The sequence below is a fragment of the Syngnathus scovelli genome, chromosome 1, assembly GCF_024217435.2.
Source record: "Syngnathus scovelli strain Florida chromosome 1, RoL_Ssco_1.2, whole genome shotgun sequence".
Lineage (NCBI taxonomy): Eukaryota > Metazoa > Chordata > Actinopteri > Syngnathiformes > Syngnathidae > Syngnathus > Syngnathus scovelli.
This window is the reverse complement of record NC_090847.1, coordinates 18,467,593-18,490,095: the sequence shown is the minus strand read 5'-3', so window position 1 is coordinate 18,490,095 and position 22,503 is coordinate 18,467,593. Positions and strand designations below refer to the sequence as shown.

The window sequence follows — 22,503 nt, the reverse complement described above, 5'->3', positions numbered from 1 at the left end:
ACCTGCCTCTGGGTTACCTGTCGTGTATATAAGTCCTGTCCGCCCCTCACTCCCCGTCGGATCATTGTTGTCGTGCGTTCATGTCATGATGTCTTTTTGGTTCCTGTCATTGGTAATGTCACCCTGTCTTTTTGTTTCACGTCTTTTTGGTCAGTCACGTTGTTAGGTTTTGTTAAGTCATGTCAGTTGCCGAGTCTGTTAGTTTGCGTTCTTCAATAAACCCTGGTCCAAGCTGCACTTGGTCGTTCTGCTCCATTTCCATCCGATCTGTGACAAAGATTTTCTACAACGAGGAATTATCTGGATCGGCATGTTGTTGCATTTTTTTTCTGTTGGCTGAGCCAAGGTGAGCTTGCAGATGAGTGGTCAACTGCTTGACATTCTTCTTTCCTCTCGACATCTTTTTTGTTTTCTTTTATTGTGTCCTACAACATGATGGTCTTAAGGAGCCATGCGTATTAAAGGACCAATGTGATTTTTTTTTTTTTTCCCAGAAGAAACTTTCCAATACTCACGATTTTGTTTTTTTGTGTCACTTTGTTTTTAGGGCGAGTGCAACTTGAGTGACACCATGAACACCACCCAGCTGACATTGGGTGAAAGGCAGACTACATCTTGGACTGTTAAACAGAAGATCGAGGTCTGATGATGATGCTGGTGACTGAGACGCTTGCCGGATGCAGGAAAATTGCAAAATAGGTATGCCCACAGACAGGGTTCACTTATTTTGAACTGTAGCTTTACTGCAAATGATCTCCGTAATATTGTACGAAAAAGTCCTTCCTTGACAGAAAAGAGCGAGGCGTGATGTCAGTGTCTATGATGGAGTAGTAAGCCACCACGATGTAATGTTCACAGCAGATCTGATTATATGGTGCCATGTATGTGTAGCGCCCCCGGTGGTGAAGTTTGTGTGGAGAACTTTATTGCTCAGTTGGCAATAACGTAGAAGACGATCAACACATCCAAACGAGGCATCCCTCTTTCAGTCTTTAACGGGACTCGGAGACATTACAGACGGCTTTCCATCCTCCTAAGTAATGTGAACATTTTAAATAGTGAAATGGATGAGCGACAGTTAAATATGCACCATATTATAGAGAGACATGTATTATGGAGTTCACAGTGTCGGGTCTCTGGAAAATGTTTCTGACTACTTGATGCAGCTGGAAGGCTTCTCGCGCACATGGACTGACGGAGAAACATCCTCTGGGAAAACCAGGGGCAGAGGAATCTGTGTACATGTCAAAGACAAATGGTGCAGCCAGCTAACTATCAAAGAAAAAATATGTGGCCCGGATCTCAAAGTGCTCTGCATATCAAAACGGCCTTTTTATTTAGCTAGACGGTTTGGAAACCTGTGCAGAATATGTACCCTCGAGGTCTAGTGCAGCAAATCACATGTGCAAAATCAACTCCTACACACACCAGGCCCCTTGTTATTGTTCTTGGGGATTTTAATCACTGCAAACTAAACTTTGTACCACCAGGTCTTTAGCAGGGTCATTGCTGGACAACCAGAACAATTAAATGCTTCATTTCATTTTTGGAAGATTATACCAAATCATGGCTGCCCATCGACTGTTTGTTTAGCTGCACATTAGGTCATTGTCACTATTACTTTATATTTACTGCTGCTTCTTTGATTCCTTCGTGGATTCTGCTAACTTAAACTTGCAAACCTAAATAAGGAGCATTAGCTAAGGTTCTTCATCCTTTTATGCCACCTTTCTGTTACCTTTGCTGGATTATGTCATCAGGTCAACAAGAGATGAAATAAATGCTCCCTTTCCTACGTAGGGTACATTCGGAATTTCTCCTTTGGGAGTGGATGTGTTCATGTCCGAATGCAGCCAGCACTGACGCACGATGTCCCCAGTCGGAGCGCTTAGTACTGGCACTGCTGATCATTTTTGGTGTGATCTGAATAACTGAATAGCAAATTTGAGCAACCCCCAACGAGTGCACGCCCGGAGCATATTTCCGAACTCATCCATAGAAAGAACTGCACTAACGCTCCACCACAAAAAAATAACAAAATAAGACGCATTACAGAGGAGTCTACCTCAATGAAAAGAAAATTACTTCAATGTGAATTATCAGGGAATAGTATAAACAAAATACGTAATTAAAACACGAAATTTTTGGCACGAAAACGGGCAAACCCAAAATGTTTTGAATAATACCCTGTGACAATTTCAAGTCACTGTCCATCAAAGATTACTGATAGAGTACAGCATTACTAGATTGAAACCTTGAGAGCTTGCATTAGCAGTCACATATCAATATACCGTATCAATATATACATGTTTGATATTAAAGACTAATTTTATCATACAAAAAAGTCTATTTCTAACCTATTTTACTACTCTCTTTGGAAGTTAGGTTGTAAAGACAATAAAATGTTTTAGTAAATATTTCTATTGTCATTACATGTCTAAAATTTTGAATAGTTTCATTAATTAATTGGCAAGTGACCACGTGCAAGCGAGTTAATGCCTCTCGAGGTGTACAATTATCAGGAATTAATGGACTTTGCGGAGGCAACCATTCTCCACTGCATGTCTGTTCACACCTCCACATCTTCTATGATTCCATGAGAATTCTACATTTCGTCGGACATTAACCCTGACGTATATGTGTCAGATTTTGTAAAGTAATCTGTAAAGTAGGGTCTTGAAAAGGTATGAAATTTTGAAATCTCAGATGACGGAATTCAGTGAAGAAGCCAAAGCTCTCTGCCCTTGCGAAGCTATTTTCTGGTGAGGACTTGGCAGTTGAAATAAGATAGGAGAACACTCACAGCACCACGGAGAATGTTCAGAATGAGATAAAGCGGTATAAAGGTCTTAACCTCAGTACATGCAGTGACCTAGTAGTGGAATGTGACGTACACATACTGACACTCCAATCACGCTTGGCAAACAGGCGAACATCGCCCATACCCTCAGAGCATATACTTTCTCCTGCTGGGGGACATCGTCAGTCAGGAGATAGCTTTTCTGTGTACTTAGAAAATAGGCATGTTTATTTATTTATTTATCCATCCACTTTCTATACCACTTGTTCCCATGGGGGTCGTGGGGTGGCTATATTGGTCACTGAATTGGTCAATTTGAAGTTGTTTATTTATTATTCTCACTTTAGCAAATCAAAACAAACAAGTGAGATAACAATTGAGATGTGAAAATTTCCACTTTGACTTTGGTTGCATAATTCTGCACACTAACAGTTGTCTCATAATTGTGCACACAAATCAATTATTTGTAACTTCATCTCAGTTGTTTTTTGTTTCCTCTTTCTTTGTAGTACTCATGGTTAATTCTTCTGACCATTTTAACCCCATTTCTTTTTAAGATTTCAAGTTATTGCTCTCTACTTCCTATGCAGTCCTTCAAGGTTGATACATACCAATAATGAACCTTTATAATGAACAGTTTTAATGGACTATTTTCCCGACTTGTTCATCTGAAAAATCTCTGTGGTGCTGCAGGCCGTCCACAGAAAAGAGTTTTAAAAACAATGCATGTGAGCATCGGTTTAAACACTTTCAAGTCCCCTCTTTTTTACACATATTAAAACAAATCCGAATCACCAGATTATCTCATAAATTTCTTCAGCATGATTTTAAAGCCTGACATATAGGGCAACTGAAAAATGTTATGTCGGTGGAGTCCAGTGTGTTAAAATGCAAAAGTCCACAAAATGTCCACGGGATCATAAATCACGCACGCCCCCCAACCCTAACACCAAACACACACACACACACACACTTCCATCTTTGGCCAATGTTGCCAGACATCTTGTGGCCTGAAGGGCAGCAGCAGGGTGTGTCCTGCCTCCAGGCCACCACAGGGGCAAGTGCTAGCCTCCAGGCTTTCGACAAAGCCAGCTGTGCATGGCCCCACCTCCCGGGAAACCGGAACGGGTGTCAAATTTGATTAATTTTATGCACTTAGGGTGATAGCCAGCAAAACTATTGCCATTGCTGACAAAAAAATATTACAAGGTAGCGATCTTATTAACCTGATACCTGTATCTGTTGCTATAGAGACAGGAAAGTTACAGGCAAAGTTTGTTGGATTATTATTTACTCGTGCTGTTTTATTATATTCCCTGCTTTCTAGCACTTTTTCCCCTCTGTGATGAATCAAAACTATAAACACAGAAAATCCAAGCACTAAAGCAACTACTGGAGGTTAAGGCTTCACTTTCAAAGTCAAGAAATTCAGCAGCTAGTATTCATTTTGTTTCACAATAATAATGTAATATAATATACACAGATATATATTGGTGATCATGTCTGCCTCACAGTTATTCTGGGTTCCAATCTTGGCTCAGGCACTCCTGTATAGAATTTGCATGTTCTCCAGTGATTTTGAGTTTTCATCCATGGATTCCTCCCTCACACACACAAAATAAAAAAGTCTGAACAAAACATTAGTAAGCTGTTGACGTAGCTTGTATAATGAATTATTTTAAAAATCAAAAGGGCTCGAATTGGACATTGGACACTCGATTATGATTGTTTTAGGGGGCAGGGTCAAAACATTTGCATATTTTAAATTAATCCAAACTACAGCCATAGATAAATATTTTACATGGCCCATGTTATTTGTCTGCACTTTGTAGCAAGGCTGGACATGCTCGTGTCACAAACAAGACAGAGCAACCATGTGCACCACAAATTCTTTAGCGCCGTGTGTCTTCGGAGCAGACAAGGGCAAGTCAAGTTCGTAGTTGAGAACAGGCAAGTGGTCAAATCTCACAGAGCACAAAGCAGAGCAGGCAAACAAACAGGAAACGAACAAGTGGATCATGTAATCGGGAATCAGGGAAGACAGCAGGAATAGGTGGCAGACATGCTTGTCTGTAAGCAAACGAACCGGACAGCAAGTGAGGGCAATCGGGGGTTCACCCAAGCAAGACACATCATTCCTTGCTGCCAATAATCATCCCAAAATCTTGATTGATTTTTGTGGTTCTTTTATTATATATTAGAAAGAGCTGGTCCAATGAGACCTGATCCTCTAGGAAGATGTAAGCGGGATGGACATGGAGCACTTCCGTTGTATTCCATCCAGTTAACTTAAAGCATATTTTATTTGCAAGTGTTTTAACTTGGGATGTGTTATTTCCTTTTTGCAGCATTTTTGTTTTGCATGTGTTATGTGGTTTGAAAGTTTAAATCCACTTTGTTTTTGTAATTGTAGCATTTTTCTCATGCATTTTTATGCATTTATGTTTTGGATTTTTGTTTGCAGCATTTAGCGTTTAGCCATGTGCAACCTTTCATACTTGCAATGTTTTTGTTTAGCAGTTTTGTGTGTGTTTGTCTCATTTTAGTTTGCATCATTTCTTTTTGGATTGCGGCATTCCTGCGTTTGCCGCGTTCAACTGTTTACTGCATGTTTGCCCCTGTCGGCCACTGTGGCAAACAGATCCTGGTTCTGGCCCATCCCCAGTGCCATCTGCATCTATGGTATGAACCTAATGTTTTTACGGATTACACACGCAAGACAAAAGAACGTGTTTTCGTTTCCGTCAGTAAATTCCATCAGTAGGGTTAGTCGGCACTTGACCCGTTAGGCACGATTACACGGATAGACAAAAAACACCGTCCTCAGTCTTTCTCACCCATCATACTTTGTCCGCAAAATTTGGGATGAACGAACAATTCAGTCTTTGGAATGGAATTTCCACCTCTGGCTCATTACCAATATCAATCAAAATGTAGTCAGAAAGTGTGTTGTTGGTTTTTTATCCCCACCCCTCGTGACTCTGAACAGGATAAGCGGTATTGAAAATGGATTGGTGGCCATTCCTTTACTGTGCACAACCAATTATATTTTTTGATAATACATGTCATCTTAGTCAACATGTTTTTTTTTTTTTTTATTATTATTTGAAAGCATTTCATTTACACGGTATTTTCCACATTTACAGTACTTATCCCAAAAATCTTTAGATGTAAAGTTAAAGCTGCCTTTTATATCCCCAAGTCAAGCTTATTGATGTGAGTCCTGGAAAGCCAGCCCCTTCACTTTTAAATCAATGCAAATCACAACATCTAAGAGCAGTATAGATCCCTCTGATATGTAAGTAAGTGTAAGTATATGCAGAAGGAGGGTGAAACAGCGAAGGGTGGGAGGCTTAACATGTTCTCTTTTTACTATTTCTCTCTCATCTTCAGTTATGTTCATGTCATGATCTCTTCAAAATGTTCATCACCTGACCTCTTAACTTATTTGAATTTAGTTATTTGACCATTGTCATAAGCAAGTTACATCTGGGCATGGATGATTTGACAATACAACACAAAAAGCACAGTTTGGCATGCTAGGTGCATATAGAGAATATGCAAAGTAGGTTTGAAAGGATGCACTAAACTGGGATTTTTTAGTTTTGCTCTGATTGGGCTCCTGGGTGCCTTGGTTCAGTTCTGCTAGCTTGCATGATCATTGTAACCTAACACAGAATAGTTTATGACTGTAAAAAGGCAAGGCGAAAGACATGCACTGGACAGTCACTGCACAAACTCTAAGTATAGTATGTAACAAACCCAGCCAGACAATGGTGAAGCGTACTGAAGTAACAACATTTGTGAGTCAGTTACACTCCCACCAAATCATGAATAAATAACGAAGGGGTTTACCACTTACGTTGATTATGAATTATTTACAACCGAACTGTTTTGTCAAGGAATGGATTGGGAGAATGGATCGGGAGACAACAGTGGATTGTGATATGGTAGAAAATTTCCATGTAACAAATTCAACATTTTCCTCTTTCTGCGCACTTTTCTGATCATGACTTCTCTTAGGACCTTTTCTTCTTCTCTTTGTGGGTCTTTTGTTGGTCCTCTTTGGGTTTTCTTTTGCGCTTCTCTCCTTGTCAGATTTGGCAAGCTTCTCTCGCTCTTCCTTATTAGTTACGATGTCCTTGGCAGAGTCTTTAGATTTCTTATTTTTCTCCTTTTTTGTTCTATGCAAGTCCTTTTCATGTTTGGACAACTTGATCTTGCTTTCAGGTTGCAACTCCGACTCCACACTTATAGTCTTTTGCCTCCAGTCATCAAAATCAAACGATTAGCCTTTTACAAATTTTTAGTTCATGTCCGGATTAAGCACAAGACTCGGGGCTTTAACATTTTCTTTGCTTCTACCATTTGTAGTGAACACATTTTCTCTGTTGTAGAGAACTAATAGGTGGGCGTTCGCGTGGATTATCGGACTGGCCTTCTTTACTGATTTCCTTTAAATCTTTCAGGTGTGTTCCCTTAAGTCCACCCACCATTGCATGGAGATTGGGAACTTCATGCTGGAAAATATCTGTCTGCTCTGTTTGATTGATGCTACCTATAACTCTGACATAGTTAACTCAAATTGGGATAGAATATGTTCTCAGTAGATGTAAACAACCTTACATTAATATTATTAAATTATATTAACACAGTCACAGTTGCATTAGGATGCCCCAATCAACCACCCAAGTGCAAACATCAATTATAACTATAAAAAATTACAGCAATTACAATTTCTAAAATGTCACCAATCTCACAAAATTGTCTTTAAGCATGTAGAGTCCACCAAAACAGGCTTTTGTATTCCGAAATGTTTACAGTATATTTCCTTTGGTGTAATTGCTTCAACATGCCACCTGAAGAGCGTGTTCATGTGTTGTTCACCTTTCCATAATTTCCATCATTGTTTGTAAGCATAAAGCTACTTGACCGTTGATTGTGCCTGTGTTGAGATGAGGAGACTGTTGCCCAGTTTGCATTAATGGGTCACACGTGGATATGCCAGGTAGTCAGCGCGCGGTGATGAGGCAGCGTCGATCATGCAGCGTAGACCCGCCGTCACGAAGCAACAAGTTGTCAGTTCGGTGTGTACTTACTGTAGCGAATCCAGCCAGACGATGGTGAAACATACTGATGCGCCACACAGATTTATTTCTCAGGTGCCTTGTTTATTGTCATGGAAACACCGTAAGAGCTACGGCACAAACATAAATTCCAGCCCTTACAAGTAAACTAATGATCACTTCAGCCATAAGATCAAAAAAATACCTTGTCCCCATTCCAGCTGGATGCTGTCATCCATATAGTCCGTATAATCCATCAAGTCCATAAAGTTGTACAATAAAAATGAAAATGTGTGACTTCCAATTGGACACACCTCAACTGTGATCTTCTCTCGGCCTTTTAAAGAGGAGTCGTGCCACCGCTAATGACTCGGCACAGTGTCGAATAATAAAGCTAAAACATAAAGCGTGGTGTGAGAAGGATTAGAAAACAAAGCTCGTCAAAAGTTACAAATAGGTCAATATTTACGAGTCAGTTACATGGTATATCATATTAATTATTGACAAGTAGAACAACACTTAGTATGGGAAGGCAATGCAAAAGAAAGTGACGTGCATAATGCTTGCTTGTAAAGCAGTGGCCAGTTGACAAAATGTGATCTGAGCTACAAAGAAGCTTTTGATGTGTTCTTTTAGGGTGCCATTTTTTATAAAACTGCTGCTTCCGGAGAATCCGTCCTAATACCTTTGATTTGGATCTATATTTTCTTTTAGATTACAGCTCACAAAAGCAAACACTAAACATTTTGGGGCACACTGCTCAGTAAAACAAAATGGATATCAATAAAGCTTTACAAAAAAAAAAAAATCTGCTCACTAAATGAAGGGAATAATTAACTCGCCGTGTAGTCCGCAAAGTAGATCAATTTGCTGTATAAGCTTATACCACTATAGCTAATGAAGGAAGTAGGATTGCCTGTTTAACATGACCTTTCTTCTCTGTGCCATGTGTTGAAATACTAATTACGGTGTGTTTTGAAAAGAAGGGGATCTGAACTAGATTTATGTTGTTGTTGATTATTTTTTTCCTTAAAAATCATATTACATGTTTTAGATTTCTTTTTGCATGATTATATATACATCTGTCTAATCATCATAAACGAACAAATAAGAACATGAACTACCAATAAGCCTTCATCAACCTTTTCCAATACCAACCACTATTGGAATTTGTGCGATTATTTTCAGAAAACTAAAGCAAACACACACATACATATGTCTCCTTTCTGCATTCTTATCTGCAGAGCCAGATAGGTGCTATGTCATCTCGACATCCCAATCTCATCTCGTTTGCAAAGTGATTGGCAGCTCCTGCAGCTGGGCCCAATTCACTGCAGACCACCACACATGCACAGCAAGCTAACTGAAGAGAGATTGAAAGATGGGAGAGGCCAGTGAAGAGGGCATTGTTTTGGAAAAATAATAAGTGAAATGTTGAAAAGAGATAGTTTCAAAATTAATTGATTTATAAATGTCAACACAGACAAGTCTATGTAAATTAAAGAATATTAAAGACCAATCCCCTTACATAGTACCAATTGTTATACGCATTACCCAAGCGCCTTTGGGACTGCAAGACATGTATTGGGTCCTTACAGGTCACGTTTCATCACACACCTAGAACACTACAATTCACATACACGTCAGGCTTGCCCACACATATTCATGTGTCAGTTAGTTATCACGCTGCATGCCCTTGTTTTGTCCGACTACCTGGGCTTGTCAGAAACATTCAGCGTAACGTGCATCACTCACTTCCCTGACATCTATCTTTCTGTGTGTGGTCAACAAGTCTACATGTATGACCTGTATCTCCATCTCTGCCTCGGCAATGACAGCCAGTGCATCATTAACCTCTGTCCATGAGTCCAAGACATAGCTCCCACCTGTGGTGACCATTTTCTCTCCACCAGTGTGCCTTGGCCCATCTGTAAACTGTGATGAGTGATAAAGACAAAGGACATTTTGTTAACTTCCATTCACTTGAAAGTGTAGCTCCGGATGTGACAAAGACTAAAACTGGTTTAAAAAAGTTGGGGGGTGGACACTAGAGATTTGTACCTCATGTAATTTATATCCACTGTTAAACTTTGGCCCTGCTCTGAAAGGGAATGCTTGGGCTGAACCCATTGATTTATAGCTGCGGGCATGGAGGCTTTGATAAGACCTGAACACAGCAGAGTCTTATCCAGTGGTGTCATACTCACAGCCCATGGGCCAGTTGCAGCCCGTGGGACAATAGTTTGTGGCCCTCGCCTTAATATGAAAGTTTAATGTTAGTGTGGACCGTTATTTTCATATGAATGGTTCTAATGAGCCACATAGTACTTGTGCGGAAAGCTCTTTTCTACCGTGAAGTTCAATGAGTCCAAGTAAAGGTCCAGACTTACTGATGAGCATTTTCAAGCCTTACTGAGGGTTAGGGTTAGGGTTAGGCTGCGTTCTCCCTCACACCAAATATGGCTCAGCTATGTTATATGTCTCTAACAGCAAGAAGTAAGCAGAAGCCATGTTCAGAACAATGTTCCTTCCAAGGTTAAAGAACTGTTAATATAGACATGCGAATGTGAATAATATTTTTTTCTAGTCAGCAACTATATGCGGTTTATTTAGTTTTCTATATCTGCTGTATTATTGTTTTTATTATCATTTTATTTATTTATTACAGTTTGATAATTATTTTTCTTACATTTGATAACATTAAAAGATTTTATCCAAGCCTCAAAAAAAACAATGCAGCTTAGTCTCACCCCAGATTCTACCTCCAGTGGTCCCAAGGTAAATTGAGTTTGAGACCTCTGGTTTACACAGTGCTTAACATAACCAGGAGCAGAAGGATCTGTACCGACAGGAGTGTTTCTTTTTCCACGATGCCTTGTAAGACTTTTTCATGTTTACTGAATTACAGCAGCGACCCATCAAACTTAATTTCCTGCCAGAATGCCATGTGTACTGCTGTTCCTGTTTTTGAATCAGCATCAAGATATAACACAGTCCAGTGTCCAGATTACATATGTCCTCAAGTGTAATTTCTAAGAGGCTTCCCATTGTATTACAAAGCAAAGTGCTGAAGCCTGACGATAGTCTTTAGTGATTGTGACTGTGGCTAATACGTAGCTTCCGACATGCACTTTAATTGTATATTTATTACTGTTCAATAGAAACAAGCAGAAAAACTGAACATTTCAATGCAGTGCTCTTGCTTTATTGTTAGCAGCACACATCTCAGCTTGTAAACGCAATAGGGCTACCTCCGTTTAACTGCGCATGCTCTTGTGGCTTTTGCAAGGAACAGAATCTTGGTCTTTGTAATGTTGCGGCTCCGAGTCACAAGTCACGACAAGGGGCAATTTTTGGCTTTCAAGGGTGTTTTAATTCTTCTCCAACTTCACCCACATACAGAGCCGTCTCCTCTACATTCACATACTTCCTTTCCTCTTTCCGAACGCAATACTCATCGCTTTGGTGCCTTTATGGGCAGTAAGAGAAATCAACGCTAACAAAAAATACATCCAACCTAGTTGAGAAATTACCAGAAAAATCACCATGACGACGATTGTGAAGACACAGAAAGATAATAAATAAATGGAACATCACTGAAATATCTATGAGCCTGTTGAGAGGAAGTAATTGTACGACAGGCTTCCAAGATCCATCCATGACCATAGACAAAATCTAGCGTGTACCCCATGAAGATGCTTTGCCAGATTTTAGTCCAGTTACATGCAGTTGTTGCTTGTTCGTGTCTTTTGTGGCTTTCACTTTTTCATTCAGTATGCTCTATTGCATTGGGATTACTCAACTGATATTGAGGGAAAGTCAAATTTTGCCTTCAAAAAATCTTGCGATTCTTTTGCTGAACTTTCAAGGTGATTGCCTGTACAAACGCTCTGTCATTTTTTAATGTTGTTATACATATATAAATGGATATTGAATAATATCTTCAGAAACCTCAGATTTCCTCTTGTTGAATTTCTGTCAGCACATCATCACCAATTAGCCTGTCCATTCACAAACTGAAGTGACCAGTGGCAAATTATTTCAGTTCCACCATTTTTTAAGGGCAAATTTGTGAAGGTGTGAGGGTGTGTTCCAATTACAGGGGAATCACACTCCTCAGCCTCCCCGGTAAGGACTATTCAGGGGTGCTGGAGAGGAGGGTCCGTCGGGAGGTCGGACCTCGGATTCAGAAGGAGCAGTGTGGCTTTCGTCCTGGCTGTGGAACAGTGGACCAGCTCTACACCCTCGGCAGGATCCTTGAGGGTGCATGGGAGTTCGCCCAACCAATCCACATGTGTTTTGTGGACTTGGAGAAGGCGTTCGACCGTGTCCCTCGGGAGGTTCTGTGGAGGGTGCTTTGGGAGTATGGGGTGCCGAGCCAACTGATAAGGGTGGTTCGGTCCCTGTATCACCGATGCCAGAGTTTGGTCCGCATTTCCGGCAGTAAGTCAGATTCGTTCCCAGTGAGGGTTGGACTCCACCAAGGCTGCCCTTTGTCACCGATTCTGTTCATAATTTTTATGGACAGAATTTCTAGGCGCAGCCGAGGCGTTGAGGGGGTCCAGTTTGGTGACCTCAGCATCGCGTCTCTGCTTTTTGCAGATGATGTGGTGCTGTTGGCTTCTTCAGGCCGTGGATCTCCAGCTCTCGCTGGAACGGTTCGCAGCCGAGTGTGAAGCGGCCGGGATGAGGGTCAGCACCTCCAAATCCGAGTCCATGGTCCTCGATCGGAAAAGGGTGGAATGCCCTCTCCGGATCGGGGATGAGATCCTGCCTCAAGTGGAGGAGTTCAAGTATCTTGGAGTCTTGTTCACGAGTGAAGGGAGGATGGAGCGCGAGATCGACAGGCGGATCGGTTCAGCGTCGGCAGTAATGCGGACCCTGTACCGGTCCGTTGTGGTGAAGAGAGAGCTGAGCCAAAAGGCAAAGCTCTCAATTTACCGGTCGATTTACACTCCTACCCTCACCTATGGTCACGAGCTATGGGTCGTGACCGAAAGAACGAGATCCCGGATACACGCCGCCAGAATGAGTTTTCTCCGCAGGATGTCCGGGCTCTCCCTTAGAGATAGGGTGAGAAGCTCGGTCATCCGGGAGAGACTCGGAGTAGAGTCGCCACTCCTCCACGTTGAGAGGAGCCAGATGAGGTGGCTCGGGCATCTTATCAGGATGCCTCCTGGACGCCTCCCTGGGGAGGTGTTCCGGGCATGTCCCACCGGTAGGAGACCCCGGGGACGACCCAGGACGCGCTGGAGAGACTATGTCTCTCAGCTGGCCTGGGAACACCTTGGGATCCCCTGGATGAAGTGGCTGGGGAGAGGGAAGTCTGGAAGTCCCTCCTAAAGCTGCTACCCCCGCGACCCGACCCCGGATAAGCGGAAGAAGATGGATGGATGGATGGATGGATGGATGGATGGATGGATGGATGGATGGATGTTTTTGTCTAAATACTTCTCACCTTAGAATGTCTTGACTTCATTTGAATTTAGGGACATTTGAACATTGTATCTCTGTTTTGAGTGTAGGTAGGAAAACACATTGAGTACAAATATCTAACCCACAAGCTGATTTCTATGCAATCACTTGGTGTAAATTGTGTACTTGTATGTCCATTAGTGTTTGTCTCTACGTGAGGCCTACTAAATGCCAGGTTCTCGGACTTAATAGTCCCTATTAAGAAATTATCGTCAGTGCTTTTGTGCCTTTCGACAGAAAATGCTAACTACCAATTAAGTGGCTGTATGCCTGGTTTGTTGTTGGTAGTAATTATGGGTTTTCTAAGCATTCCTCCTCTCAAGTCCTTCTTTTGATTAGATTCATCCAAAGTAATACAAACCCCAAACCTTGTCACGCTCGCCAAAATAAGCTGTCATTCGAACCACATGCCCTTTTCATCATGATTCCACAGTTAGCTACAACTACAGATTTAAAGGTATAATGGCATACTCTTTTGGACACACGTTTGTACACAGTCCCTTGTGTATTCTTTTAATTCAATTAGTAAACTACCCATCTCTACTTGATATCAAAATTACTGGATTTTGAGCAAATGAATATATTATGGCAACAAAACAAGTACCTACTGAAAACAAAAAACAAATATTCACATCTTCATTATGGAAGAGTGAAAGGTTAATAAGAGCCTTCTCAAACCAAAGCAGACTTGACTTTAAATATTGTCTATTAAATATACTATATCCAGGGCTTGATATTAACAACCCGTCAAATGCCATGTATTTGAGCAACAGCAGGTAACACCTCCACTCTCATTAGCCACTTTGGCGGGTTGAATTTTACAAATTTACTGGATACTGTATATTTAATTGTACTTTTCTCACAGGTAATCTAAAATAATAAACTGATTGCAATGTGATTGCTCCAAAATAAGATGTCACTGCTAACAAAGGGTTAGAGATAGGTCAGATGTAGTGGCATTGAGGGTGGTTCAAAGACAGAAAAAATAAAACAAGAGCAAACTTGTTGAAAAGGAAGCGATGGAACAAATCATTTTGAATGAAAAGTGGAAGGCAGGAGAGAAGGTCATGTACTGCACTGATAATAGCTTGTATGGCAGTTATGTGGTTGGTTCTCGTGGTCAGGACAAACAAATTAGAAGTTGAAACAGTTAAAGTCAGATTTGAAACACCTTATTCATAAAGGGTGCATCACGACTAAATAAGTCGAAGAGTTCATCACAGGACAGCAGGCGGGTGAAGTCGACAGAATTTGCCAAGCTGGGAATGCTGTCCTGAAATGTGGAGTGTGATGATGGGCAGTTGCCAACGTCTCACTTGCTGGCAATCATCATCAGCAAAGCATTCAGATGCAAGTGTCACGACTCGTCCCCAGTTGTTTTATATGTAGGTTGTCATGGTTCCTGTCGGATCATTGTGTGTTGTTGTTGTTAATGTCATGAGGTCTTTTGTCTCACGTCTCTGTTCAGTTTCTGTGGTTGATTTTGTTAGTAAGTTATGTCAGTTTACCGAGTCTGTTAGTTTGTTTTCATCAATAAACCCTGGTCCAAGCTGCACTTGGTCGCCCTGCTCCATCCGTTCCGTGACAGCAAGACACATGGGAGAAAGATGTTGAATTCTTGTTGTCTTCATGCTTTTTTCTATTGCTTCTGCATTTTGTATTCACTAGTGATTATTCTCATCTCCGTCATTCTGCCAGCAAGCACTACTGAGATTTTGTGTAATTAGTATTCTGTTTGTAAATGATTTATTACAGACATGACTGTTTCAATTCCAAAATTAAATTGAGAGTCTAATTAAGTCTGATCAAGATTAGATAATGTAAGCAATGAAAATGTACGGTATGGTATGGAATACCATGCCATGTGTGAAACCACACCTCTCAGCCATGTTGTTTGCTTCCTATACTGTGAAATATAATGGTTATATTGACATTAACTGTAAGAATCAACCATTATATTCTCAAGACTAGACCAAAGGTGTCAAACGCTTCTATGCCGTGGACCAAAACGTTGCTACGATTTCCCTCACGGGGCTGTTATGACTGTGAACCCATATAAATGATTGATCAACCATCATATATATACACGGAAAAATAAATAGTTTTGAAATTAAAACCCAGTAAATTGTTTGTTCAACTATCTTTCAATTTAATTTAAACGGGGGGTATCATTTACAAAAATGTTCTCGCAATATCTTATCGCAATGTCTCATATAAGTGTTGTTAAAAGTGAAGAAGATTTACAAGAAACATGAAGTCAACACACATGATGTGGCTCCACCGTCCACATAAAAGGATGTCACAGGCTGGATTTGACCCCTGGGCCTTGAGTTTGACACCTGTACTCTAGACCAATTTGCAACCAGACACGACTTCTGACCACACCTGGCTTCCATGTTGGTTTACCACTGATGTTAATTAGTTCAGTATGTTGTCTATGTAGTAAATGGATTCATGGATAGCCCCTGCTAAATTGTGGAGAGTAATTAAATAGCAATGCCTTGGCCCCAGAAGATGCTGGCCCACAGTGCAACTGCCCTGTAAAACAGATTACCAGCCCTGGGTTTGGATATGCTGATTTTCATCCCAGCTGCTTCATGCTCACCAGCAAACTGCTCCTTTGAGAGTTGACCATCACAACCACATGAAACCAACAGAAACACATTGTCTGCAAAAAGCGTAGATGCATACTCAGGCCGCTAAACCCAACCCCCTACCCCACCTTTGAGACCCAATTTAGTGACAAAGAGCACCTCTAATGTAATCCAACATCTACTTGAAACAAATCTGACTTGTTGGATGTGAAGGGATGGACAAGCCTGAGTCTAAGGGTCGAGTACTCCATACTCCCGCCCTTGCCATGCTGGTGACCCGTATCATTGTGATAGAATGGGGGTTGATGAGCCATGAATTGTTTTGGTCGCCCTCCGAGAACTTGACCCTACTGGGGCAATAAGTCCTGAACAATTGACATCCTAGGATAACTAAGAGATCGAAACCCTTCCACCATTATGTCACAGCTCAAGATGCCATTATAAATATAGACCAGTGAAAATAGTAATGGTGTATGACTATAAAATTAAAATATTAAAAATAGCCTGCCATATTCTATTATTTTGAAAGCGCAGTTCAGTTGACGGGCATCACATATTTATCTAATTTCATGTTGACAATTTGTTTGTCCCCTTGCGGTTCTTATCACCATGCTTTAAGAGGAGTCTGTCAAGGTCGATGATTCAAGCTATCCATGCTCACTTTGCATGGGATGTCTTTCATGTGGGGACAAAGTTGTTTTGAAGCTTGGGAGATGGAGACATGGGTGGGGGGATGGTTAAAGTCGATTGATTAGGAAGATTCCTTTGCTGATTAGAGCCATCACTCAGTGTCACAATTATCAGCCTCATCAGCTCGTCTGCTTCAAATTTCGTTGCAACCTGGGACAGACTAACACCCACAGTGTGCATGCCTCCCCATGCTAACTCGCATACTCCCAATTACTCTACCTGATTGGATATATGCAAATGGGAGCAAAATTAAAAGACACCTGCAAGGGGACCCCGTATTGAACAGGTCTTACATGCACGCATAAGCACGCACACAGACACACGCACACACACGGACGCGCACAAACATAGATACACTTATGGCACCGTATCGCATTCTGTAGACTTACAATTTCCCCTCAAAACATCAGTTAACAACAACAACTAATAAATAACTATAGCCTCTATACATGCAAGTGCCAAGGGAGAGCCCACAAATATCGTTGCCCGAAAAAACAAAGAAACACAATTATGGATTTAGGTTTTAGCTCAAATGTAAGACTTGTTTTTATTTTTGTCTGGGCCACTGGTTAGTGTTTCCACCTCACAGTTCAGAGATGTTTGATTTCAGATCTGACCCTAACAGAATTAAAGTTCACGAGAGCTGTCCAGGGTGCTGAATTGCCAAAAACACTTTCTATATCACCACTATTATATATTTTTATTCTCAAATTATTGCAAACATCTAAAATCCTAATTGTCATAGTCCCTAACAAACAAAAAAAATCATGACCGCTGTCCATGGTGCTGTATAGCAAGAACACTTTTCTATAGCCGAAAGCGTGAGAGCTATCCACGACGCTGCACTAGCTACGGCGCGGAGCTGTCCAAGGCATTGAGCCGCACGCGGTGTGGAGTTGTCCATGGTGCTGCACTATATACAGCGCGGATCTATCCGCCTATACTGATCCCCATACTGTGCGGATTTGTCCATGGTGCTTAGCGCAGCCTGAAAATGCGAACGAGTGATAAAAGGTGAAAGTTGGTGTAACACCTAAACCAAACGTTGCAGGTGGTCATTCCTTTTTGTGCCTTGGTAAACTTGGCACTCTGAAGTCCCCAAAAGCATATTTTACTACGCCAACCTAACCACAGTGAAGGGAGGTGGACAATTAGAAAACGTTCTCAGGGCAGCCTGAAAATGCGATTGAATCAATAAAGAGTGTCGTTAAAAACGTTATGCAAGTTGGATAAAATAAACCACTGACAAATAGAAAAAAATATATAAAATAATAATAATTAAAAAAAGCTAAGTGAGTTAGTTTCTCCTTGTGGGGAGTTTGGATGTTCCCCCCGTACCTGGGTGGGTTCCCTGCGGGTGCTCCAGCTTTCTTCCACATTCAAAAAACATGCATGGTAGGCCGATTGAACACTCCAAATTGCCAATAGGTGTGAGTCTGAGTGTGTCTTATTGTATGCCTTGCTTAATGCCCAAAGACTTCTGGGATAGGCTCCAGCATGCCTGCGACGTTTGTTAGGATAAGTGGTTCCGAAGATTAATGAATAAATAAATTTTATAGTCTGGTAACATTGAGGGACAAGAAGTGAAAACGCTTGTGGCGTGTTGCACCCATAGACTAAAAGCCACTCATCCATTGGTAAAGAGGCACAATCCACAGAGTGACATTTGAGTTTTGAACGTTTGGATGGCACATTGCAGGTCCTTCTCGTCCTTTCTCCAATTAGCTTTCCTTCATGTACTTCTAATCTACTCCAGCAGTCCAAGTGCCTCTGTTTCAAAAGAATAGTTTCCCACATCACCCGGTTTTGCCACTTGAAAAAAAAATGTATAGGGAAAAACATTTTTTTTCACTCCTGTGGGAGACCGTAGTCAATCTCTCTCAGCTCTGCATCCCACTGCCAAACCTTGAGATTGAAGGCCACCTTCAAATGTCACATAGCAGAACTGATTTGCTATACTCTTTGTGCCAAAAGGCTGGATAAGACAGGTGTCCTAGGGCACACATGTATAGTTCATGTGGGGATATGGAGATCAAATGAGATGAGTAAAAGTAAAGAAAGTGATACGTGATGTGCAAAAATATTTGTGAGAAATCAGTTTGGGAAAACCTTTCTGCAATGCAAATAAAAGCAGTTTCTAGCTTGTGCAGGCAATGTACTCTGTTCAGGAGCTTGGCCAGATTTGTAGACTGTAAGTATCCTGATTTTCTGAAGTCAGAGGACGGTGATAAAATCGTTGTTATACAGTGATCCCTCATTTATCCCGGGATATGCATTCCAGAACCAACAACCAACAACATATGTATTACGAATTTAAACACCCTTGTATTGAACTTTCCAACACATAGTGATTCTTTGTTGGCCGCTAGACGGCATGGATGTATTGCAAGTTATTTTGACCAAAGTGTGTCACGGTTGCACATGAATATCCTGTTGCATTGTTGTCCAGGACAAAATATTAAAGCTTTTTAAACCATCCCCAATACTTTTACGCTGCATACACCTTTCCCATTGGCTTAATAACCATTCCCACACTGTTACTAAGTTGTATTGTACCTTTATAGTAAATAAAATAACAAACACGTAATATTGTCACATGTCCCAACCCCTGCACCAGTTGGTGCTGTTCCCTTGCGAGTGGCCGGCTGCCGGCTTCCCGCGCTTTTCCTCAGTCACGTTCGCAGTGACACATTGTTGAGAGGCACACACCGCGCTATCAGCGCTCATTACCGCTGTCCTGACTCCTTCTGCACCGCGCTTCTCCACAGTGATGCACATTGCTCAGAGACACGCCCCGCGCTATCAGTGTGTATTTAAACGCTGTTATCCCATCACTCATAAACCATCAATATATCGAATCTACAATAGGTGAAGCATGAAGTGGCAAGGACGCCACATTTAGAGACACAATCAAACGTACATTGCTAGATTACTAGCTGCTCAAAGGACAATGCTAGTATATTGCATTATGCATGTAGTGGCATTTTACTCAAAAGGATGCTTTCTAAAAGCTGCTATGAAACAGAAACAAAAGGCAATAGGAGCGGGAGTGGTAATATCAGGCTGTGCATTGGTTAAGACCCTGTAAAATGATGGTGGGGTGGGGACTTGGGTCAAATGAAAATTGTTTCAAGAATTGTGATATTGGGAACTCTTGGTACTTTGGATATATGAGCATATATTTTTAGCTGAATGGTTGTATGACAACCTCAAGCCTTTTAATGTCAAGTATTTGTGTTTGTGTGTGTGTGTGTGTGTGTGTTTATCCAAACACCATATATGTCAAGACATAGTGCATGAGTGTGTGCATACTTGTATGTTTGCATGATCTCACCCTCTCTTTTTTCAGGTTATGGCTTGAAGCTAATGAGGTCTGTTATTGCATCTATGCGCTCATACATCTTTGTCCAATCATATTCACTGTCTCCAATTTCAAAGCCATCTTTGTGCTGCAATTTCTTTCTGTAATGAAAGTCTCTCTACCCATCAGAGGCTGAAAATGATTCTGATATTAATAAGGGGCCCGTTTTTAATAAAATTACATTCTATCAGAGATCAGATTAAATTAGCAACCGGCAACATGCACAGAAATAGAGGTAATGGCTCTCAATGACAGCATCCGTCAATCAACAAATGATTTAGGTCAATTCTTATGGCCCACTCTAATCAATCTTTTCGAAATACACACCCTCACACAAATACACGCAAGATTCAAACCTGCCTCTTGGTTTCTACCACATGTGATGCAGCTTGTATGATTATGTGAATGTTGAAGCAAGCCATGCATGTACCAAGTGAGTTATTGAAAGTCCTCTTGACACACTCCTTTTTGAAAAAGACACAATGACTATTTTCTCTGGTGTTATTTTAAGTGGCGCTGTTGATTTGTAAATGACCAGATGGTCTCAATACTCACATTATCGCCATACATTTCTCCTTCCAGCAAACGTCCACACGGTGAGACCATTATATTGCAGACATTCACTTCAGTGCGTTGTGTTAAAGACATTTGTGCAACCAGAATCATACACAAATAACCCCTTTTTTTTAATCTACAGACTTTGCCAAGGTGCAGACAACCTGCAAGGCTATACAGTTGATACGAAATTGGTTGTGTAATACAAATATATAAAGAGGAGTTTATTATGTTTTGTCAATGTCATTTGAGCAATATTTTCCCCAACTGACTCATTTCATTTAAAATATTTTGAATCTTCACACTTTTCTAGCATTGGCTTTTTTCACAGAGCAAATCCACCCACTTTGGCTCTGCTTTTGTCTCTCCAGTCCCAAAGCTTGCAATGGTCCAGGTGTATGTCTTCACAGGAGCTCATCACAGCTCTAATCAGTGCTCACCCCTCATCTGTCTTCATCCACATCCAACAGTGAGCACCTGCTATGATGTGCATGTGTGTGTGTTGTTTTGTGTAGCTGTTTGAAATATTGAAAATGCACAAATAATAGCCAATAGGGCCAATTTATATAGAAAAATACTCCCAGTGGCTTGATGTCATTTTTGCACGATGTCTAGCTGCATTCTGGGGTGTGTAGTTTATAGACACTATATTTTGCATGCCGACAGTCATTGGCAATAGCGTTGAATTCGAGCGAGTGATTGCATGAGGAGAGGAAAGATCTCCTGATGCACAAAAACAATTCCTTTCATTAAAAAAAACAAAAGAACAAGAACAAACTACAAACAGTTATGGATTTAAATATATATAGATATAATTGTACTAAGTTCATTTTGTTTTTCCTTATTTAATCACTTCACTGATTTCTTTTATATCAAACAAATTGTTTTAGGTTATTCACCTGACATGTTTCGGCGGTTTCTTCCGCCTTCATCAGAGTGTCACAGATGTGATAGTGACGCGTCTTTATCAGCTGATAAATATATATATATATACAGTGAGGCTTGAAGGTGGAAGCAGTCAGGGATGTCAAACTCATTTTTGCCACGGGCCACATCATCGTCATAGTTTCCCTCGGAGGGCCATTATGATTAGCAAAGTCTTCTATATAGGTATAGGCTACAAAACAAACTGATGAATTACTAGTTTTGAAATCGGAGACTAGTACAAATTGTAACGAATGGTAATGGAAATTGCAAGCAATACCTCTATTTTTTTTTTAAAAATGAAGACAATTTGTAATTTTAGAAATGACACAGAGTCAATGCAACATTTTTTTTCACTGGCCACATATAATGATATGGCGGGCCGTATCTGGTCCCCGGGCCTTGAGTTTAACATCAATGAACGAGATGGACAGGGATTGGCTCTCTTGATGTGGGTGGGTGGTGGGGGCAACGATGGTTGGACGAGAACAAATGACATCACTATTAGAAAGGTTTTTATGTGGGAAAATCAGAAGTCCGGCTCGATCTAACTTGAGCATTACCACTAGGGAAACACACGATTTTTCTTATTGAACTTTTGCTTTGAATTTTCAGGCTTTGCTCACAACATAATGTTACGTAACAAGCAGAAGGTGAGAGATTGTGTGAGATTACTATGATCCTGTCACGAAATACTGTTTGCCATGTAAGTAATAGTTTTCCAGATGGAGTGTGGAGTTACTTTAGTTTTTGAAATAAAGACATATATCACCACTATTTATACTACAACCATGGTGTGTTATTGCTTTAGGGTCCAATTCAAAACTGTGAAATTAGACATTTCTAACTTCTGGCTAGGAAGACTGTAATGAAATGACCAGGAGTGCACGTAAGTTGTGCTCTAGTGTGGAAGTGCAGAAAATTCAGATTCTGTACAAAAGTAAAACGCATCATCTTTTCTTTTTTATTGGTGTTAATCCAGTCGCGAACAACACATTAAACTGAAGTCATCCTTCGAGTGAATGCATTAAGTGGATT

General features: G+C 40.8%; 1 long non-coding RNA gene across 1 annotated transcript in view; it reads left to right on the top strand.

Moving 5' to 3' along the window:
* The window catches only part of LOC125988548 (uncharacterized), a 59,347-nt gene continuing 36,844 nt past the window's right edge, over nt 1-22,503 (top strand). Inside the window, exons 1-2 of the long non-coding RNA XR_007488402.2 lie at nt 1-346; nt 548-699. This is a non-coding gene — a long non-coding RNA (uncharacterized lncRNA). The remainder of the gene's footprint in view (nt 347-547; nt 700-22,503) is intronic.